The sequence below is a fragment of the Desmodus rotundus genome, chromosome 4 (assembly GCF_022682495.2).
Source record: "Desmodus rotundus isolate HL8 chromosome 4, HLdesRot8A.1, whole genome shotgun sequence".
NCBI classification, from domain to species: Eukaryota; Metazoa; Chordata; class Mammalia; order Chiroptera; family Phyllostomidae; genus Desmodus; species Desmodus rotundus.
Window position 1 is genome coordinate 94,424,864 of NC_071390.1, and position 6,493 is coordinate 94,431,356.

A 6,493-nucleotide genomic window follows, 5' to 3' on the forward strand; every position below is an offset into this window, starting at 1 on the left:
CAGTGACTGGCACATCAAACCTGGGGTTTCTGTGTACATTGCATAATCGCTGCTTCAGTGGAAACTAGTGTTGACTGCTGACTGCCGGGTTTTCCTTGATGCTTTGGCATCAGATAATATCACAGCACATTTGTACCAGGTTACAGACTACGTAATCTGCATCAGATTACAGGCTAAACTGAATCAATACAGGCTATGATTCAACTTCCCCCAATGCACAGAAGTATGGGGACTGCAAGTCTAATAAAAAGTCATTTAAGGCATGTTACACTCCTCCTCAGTCTTCCTGGGGACATATTGAAGTATAACCCGCAGCAAGATATCCCACCTCTTCTCATCCTCCTCCAAAAGAAGAGCAAACAGAAGCAGCCAGCTGACTAATCAGGAAGTTCAGTCACGAAAATGAGCACATACCAAGACCAAACATTCAGTTAGTGCCAACACCACAGAAGGGAGTCACAAACTGTAAGCAAACAGAAGAGTTTATACCTGAGGAAAGAGATGTGCTAATCAATCAAAACAGGACTATATGATGTGCTGAATTAATAGCCTCAAAGACACCAGCAGATATTGCGTACATGAAAAATTAACAGACAATAGACATTAACATTTTGATTTTTGAAATAAAAATCTAAATGGAAGAACTGAAAAACCAAATAGAAATCAGTTGAAGAGCTAGGAGAGTCAATCAAGGAATTATCTCAGAATTCAGCACAAAAAGATCAAAGAGATGGGAAATATGAAAGAATAGGACTTTAACTTGCTTCCCTTGAGATCAAGGAACACAGTATGGTTTTAGAGATGCTGAACCCAATGCAATATAATGTCACCAGTGTGGTGCCCGAAGCTGTGCCTGTTGCCACCATGTCAATCCTGCTTCTTGCTGGCTTTTTCCTTTTGGTTTGGAATTATGAGGGCACATCCTTAAGTCTCAATCCCAGATACTGCCTATTGTATAGGAATTGGGCCCCTTATTCCTTCTTCAGGTTCCTGTGGATGGGGATTGGCAGTGCCTACAACTACTACAACAGATGCATGGAGAATTCAGGAGAGCCTGGATATGTGGAGAGAAACACTCATTATCAGCAAGTCCTCAAGTATATTCCACATAATGAAGCACAGTTACTGCATCTCCTGATTTGGCAGCAAACTTAGGTTGCTGTGCATCAGCATGCATGAGAATCACATCATATTTAACAATAGTCCAGACCTCCAGTAAGTTGTTTGACCTTTCTTGATAATTGCTTTGGCCCCAACTTTACGCGCATAATGACAATTTCTGCTGAGTCTATCATAAGACACCTGGACAGGTCGGAGGAGGTCAGAAATGAGTTGGACACTGTTGACGTGTTCATCCTCATAGAAGCACATCATACTGGACGCCTCTAACATGCTCTTCCTGGGGATCACCTTAAACAAAAACGACACTGTAGTTAAAATCCAAGATTTGTTTTGATGCATGGCAAGTTCTCCTTCTCAAAACTGACATCTTCTTTAAGATTTCTTGGCTATACAGAAAGTATAAAAAACCTGTCAAGGATTGGAAAGATGCCATGGAAACTCTGATAAAAGAAAAAAGACAGGATTTTCACAGCAGACAAACTGGAAGACTGTATGGATTTTGCTGCTGAGCTGATTTTTGCTGAGAAACATGGTGACCTAACAAGAGAGAATGTGAACCAGTGCATCTTGGAAATGCTCATCACGGGGCCAGATGTCATGCCTTCCCCTGTGTTCTTCATGTTATTTCTCATCACAAAGCACCCTAACCTCGAAGGGACAAAAATGAAGCAAACCAAGACCATGGGTGGTGAAAGAGACATAAAGACGGATGATATTCCAAAATTGAAAGTGCTGGAATATTTTACTATGAGAGCATGTGGTTTCAGCCTGTCATGTACTTGGTCATGCGCAAAGCCTTACAGGATGATATCGTCGACGGTTACCCAGTGAAAAAGGGGACTAACATTATCCTGAATATTGGAAGAGTGCATTGACTTCAGTTTCTCCCCAAGCCTAATGAATTTACTCTTGAAAACTTTGCCAAGAATGTTCCTTACAGGTACTTCCGGCCATTCCGTTTTGGGCCCTGTAGCGGTGCAGGGGAGTAAATCACCATGGTGACGATGAGAGTCATCTTGATTGCCCTTCTGAGACGATTCCGTGTGCAAGGTAAAGAGGGTGGGCTGATAAAGATGCAGAAAAATTTACTTGTCCGTGCACCCAGATGAGACTAGCAACTTCCTGAATATAACTTTTATCCCAAGAAATTCAGACAAGAGCCTCAAATGCTAAAGAAGGCTGGTCAGTGCTTACTCTGGAGCACTTTTCACCAGTAGTTTATAAGAAAATCATTCAACTTTGCCAGGTAGTATCATCCTCACAGTGAACATTCAGTGGTCTACAGCATTTTGATAGGCATACATACCTCCTACGAGTTGTCAGCAAAGCAGGAGACATTAGTCATTTGATCTTGTCCAAACCATAGAACCAGAGCAGGAGAAAACACAAAGGCCAAGAGTTTGCAGGGAAAATGGTCAGTGAAGAAATTGCCGCCTTAAAGGCCCAATTCTACAGAATGTGTTGGAAAACACAGGCCATCAGCAAAACTTACATCTGACTGCCCACGGGATCTCCATTGCCCTGCCCCAAGAGCAGTTAAATGTCAGGGGCACAAGAACCCAACCTCATTAGAAAGACAAGGCCAATTTCCAGGTGCCTAGAGCCAAACACTTGCTAGTGTGAATAAAAGTATTTGATTTGGTTTTCAGTGGGACTGGGGATGTAGTGGGAATATAGGGGGATTCAGTGGAATATAGTACTCACAGTTTTTGGAGGAATACAAGTTCTGCATTTGCCTTTTCCAATGAATTATATTCAATTAACTCTTGTTTATTCACATGTGACATGTCTGTAGCAAAGTCAAATTGGACACTATCCTTTCTCAGTCTCTCAACTCATGCCTCAACCACTTACCTCTGCTATAATAGATGTAGGTTCAGATAATACAGGGTAACCTAGTAATTATTGAAGTAAAATATAATTAGGACCATATGTCTACTATAGGAATAGAAAGTCACACAATGCATTTCAAATTCAAATGTTTTCCTTTATGTTTGCATTTTTGTTTAGCTCCATTAGTATGGATAACCAAGAGAAAACTTTAAATAATGTTATCTGGTGACTTACAGTAGCTCCATGATTTGGGGGATGAGAAGTCCCTGACCATTTCTAACTGTATAGCCCAGTGGGTTCAAACTTTTAAGATGTGCTACTCCCATTGTGGTATCTTTCTCCCTCAACATTTCTCCCCTCTCTTATTATGACCCCAAATTCAAGGGCAACAGATTAGTAGAAAACGTGATCAGTGTAGAACAATCATTATTTATTCTACCTCAGATTTAATAATTACAGTAGAGATTTAACAATTGTCTAGTTTATTGAATCATTATCTGTAGCCATGGATAAAATGCACACCTTGGGATTAACTAGGTAGAGGGAATCATTTAGTTAATTTTTTAAATGCCACTTCTGTTATAGTATGATTGTGTCAACTGAATATAATTTAGAAGCTGAAAATTAAACTCATTCATAAAATGCAAACTTAAATAAATAAATAATAAAATGAGATATTTATTCCACACCACATTCATGGAATCAAATTTGGAAACTTTTGTGGTAGTCACTGATGATTACTCACCTATAATAAGTTCTTGTCCCGAATTTATCCTTGTTGGCAGATTGCCTTCTGCTATAGGATCTGAAATTGCTATTCCAGCCTTCTAACGAGCTATAGGAATGTCACCCAAGCCAGGCCACTGATACCTGGAGAAAGAGTTTCTTCTCTGATTGAAACAAACAGACAAAAAATTCATACACAAAGAAACTGTCATTCTGTCTCTGGACTTGGTTATAAGGATATATCATCTGGATTTGTGACAGCCATCTTTGATTATGAGGGGACAAATCTTAAAAAAAAATGATCTGAGGGATAAGCCTTAAGGAATAAGAAATAGAAAGATGGAAGGAGCTTGAGGGTATGATGATATCATTGAGTCACTGATTAGTCAACTCTGTAACTGCCCCACTTCAGAACTTTTGTTTTATGAGACAATACATTTTTAAGACATTTAGTTGGTATTTTCCATTACTTGCATCTAAAAGAACCAAATGATATTAATATATCACTACTATCACAGGTTGAGTTTTCTGGAAGCAGATGCTGAGATACAGTTTAGGTACATGATGTTTATCAGGAACGAACAACTGTAAAAAGGAAAAGATAGGAAGCAGAATTGGACAGAGGAAGAAGGTGAACTGGACAAGAGTTATGAAGCAAGTGCTGCTCATGACAACATCTTGCAGAAGGTCACAATGGCCAGACATTTACACTCCTGCCTCACTCAGTCACTGAGTGTATGCTGCTCTGGGAGGGATTTGACCTTGGGCAAAGATGTCTATCACACACTTGCATATGTGATAGGCAAGACAGCTGGCTATTGACTTCTGACTACGTGCCCTATTGCTAACCAGCAAGTCCTCCCTTATAGGGTGATCTGGGTATCTTTATGTCCTCCTAGGCTATATGCATATGTGCACACATAAATACATGCATATTACATGTATTCTACCTGCCAAGTCTATCTCCATTTTAACATCTCAAATTTAATTTAATCAAAATTAAAAGATGGTTTTTATATCATCAAAGTAGGATTAACACCTCAAATCATCTTTGATATTTTTTTCTTGATTCTACCCAATCAATGTGTAAGCCTAGTAATATCTTACCTTGATCTCCTCTTTTTTCCCCATTGTCACTGATGTCAGCAAAATTCAAGCCTTCTTGTGCCACAACTAAGGCTAAAGTAATTTTGTCTCTGAACCTTTAATTTTTTTATATATATTTATTGATTATGCTATTACAGTTGTCCCATTCCCCCCCCCTCACTCCACTCCATCCTGCCTACCCCCTCCCTCCCACATTCCCCCCCTATAGTTCATGTCCATGGGTCATACTTATAAGTTCTTTGGCTTCTACATTTCCTACACTATTCTTACCCTCCCCCTGTCTATTTTCCACCTATCATTTATGCTATTTATTCTCTGTACCTTTCCCCCCTCTCTCCCCCTCCCACTCCCCTATTGATAACCCTCCATGTGATCTCCATTTCTGTGGTTCTGTTCCTATTCTAGTTGTTTGCCTAGTTTGCTTTTGTTTTTGTTTTAGGTGTGGTTGTTAATAACTGTGAGCTTGCTGTCATTTTTACTGTTCATATTTTTTATCTTCTTTTTCTTAGATAAGTCCCTTTAACATTTCATATAATAAGAGCTTGGTGATGATGAACTCCTTTAACTTAACCTTATCTGAGAAGCACTTTATCTTCCCTTCCATTCTAAATGATAGCTTTGCTGGATACAGTAATCTTGGATGTAGGCCCTTGCCTTTCATGACTTGGAATACTTTCCATCCCCTTCTTGCCTGTAAGGTCTCTTTGGAGAAATCAGCTGACAGTCTTATGGGAAGTCCTTTGTAGGTAACTGTGTCCTTTTCTCTTGCTGCTTCTAAGATTCTCTCCTTCTGCTTAATCTTGGCTAATGTAATTATGATGTGCCTTGGTGTGTTCCTCCTTGGGTCCAGCTTCTTTGGGACTCTCTGAGCTTCCTGGACTTCCTGGAAGTCTATTTCCTTTGCCAGATTAGGGAAGTTCTCCTTCATTATTTGTTCAAATAAGTTTTCAACTTTTTGTTCTTCCTCTTCTCCTTCTGGCACCCCTATAATTCGGATGTTGGAACGTTTCAAGATGTCCTGGAGGTTCCTAAGCCTCTCCTCATTTATCCAAGTTCTTGTTTCTTCATTCTCTTCTGGTTGGATGTTTTTTTCTTCCTTCTGGTCGACACCGTTGATTTGAGTCCCAGTTTCCTTCGCATCACTATTGGTTCCCTGTGCATTTTCCTTTGTTTCTCTTAGCATAGCCTTCATTTTTTCATCTAGTTTTTGACCAGATTCAACCAATTCTGTGAGTGTCCTAATTACCAGTGTTTTGAACTGTGTATCTGATAGGTTGGCTATCTGTTCGCTGCTTAGTTGAATTATTTCTGGAGCTTTGAAGTGTTCTGTCATTTGGGCCATTTTTTTTTTTTTTTTTTTTTTGTCTTGGCAAGTCTGTTACTTAAAGGGGCAGAGCCTTAGGTGTTCCCTGGGGCAGGGTAACGCTGGTTGCTGCGCTGTGACGCTGTATGTGGGGGAGGGGCCAAGAGGGAGCAATGGCACTTGCTCCACTCTCCACCAGATATCAATCACTCCCTCTGCTACCCACAATCAAATTGGGCCCCTCTGGTGCTGGTTCCCAAGTGGGTGGGCTTGTGCATGCTCTAGGCCCTTGTGGGTCTCTCCAACGAACTCTCCTGTGAGGCTGGGAGTTTCTCCTACTGCTGCCTCAACCCCCACGGGTGTTTTCAATCAGAGGTTTGAGGCTTTATTTCCCCCCCCGCG

General features: G+C 40.5%; 1 pseudogene; it reads left to right on the forward strand.

Annotated features, from left to right (window-relative positions):
• The first annotated feature begins 789 nt into the window (after window positions 1-789).
• On the forward strand, window positions 790-2,295 carry LOC112317695 (aromatase pseudogene; annotated as a pseudogene).
• Window positions 2,296-6,493: the final 4,198 nt, after the last annotated feature.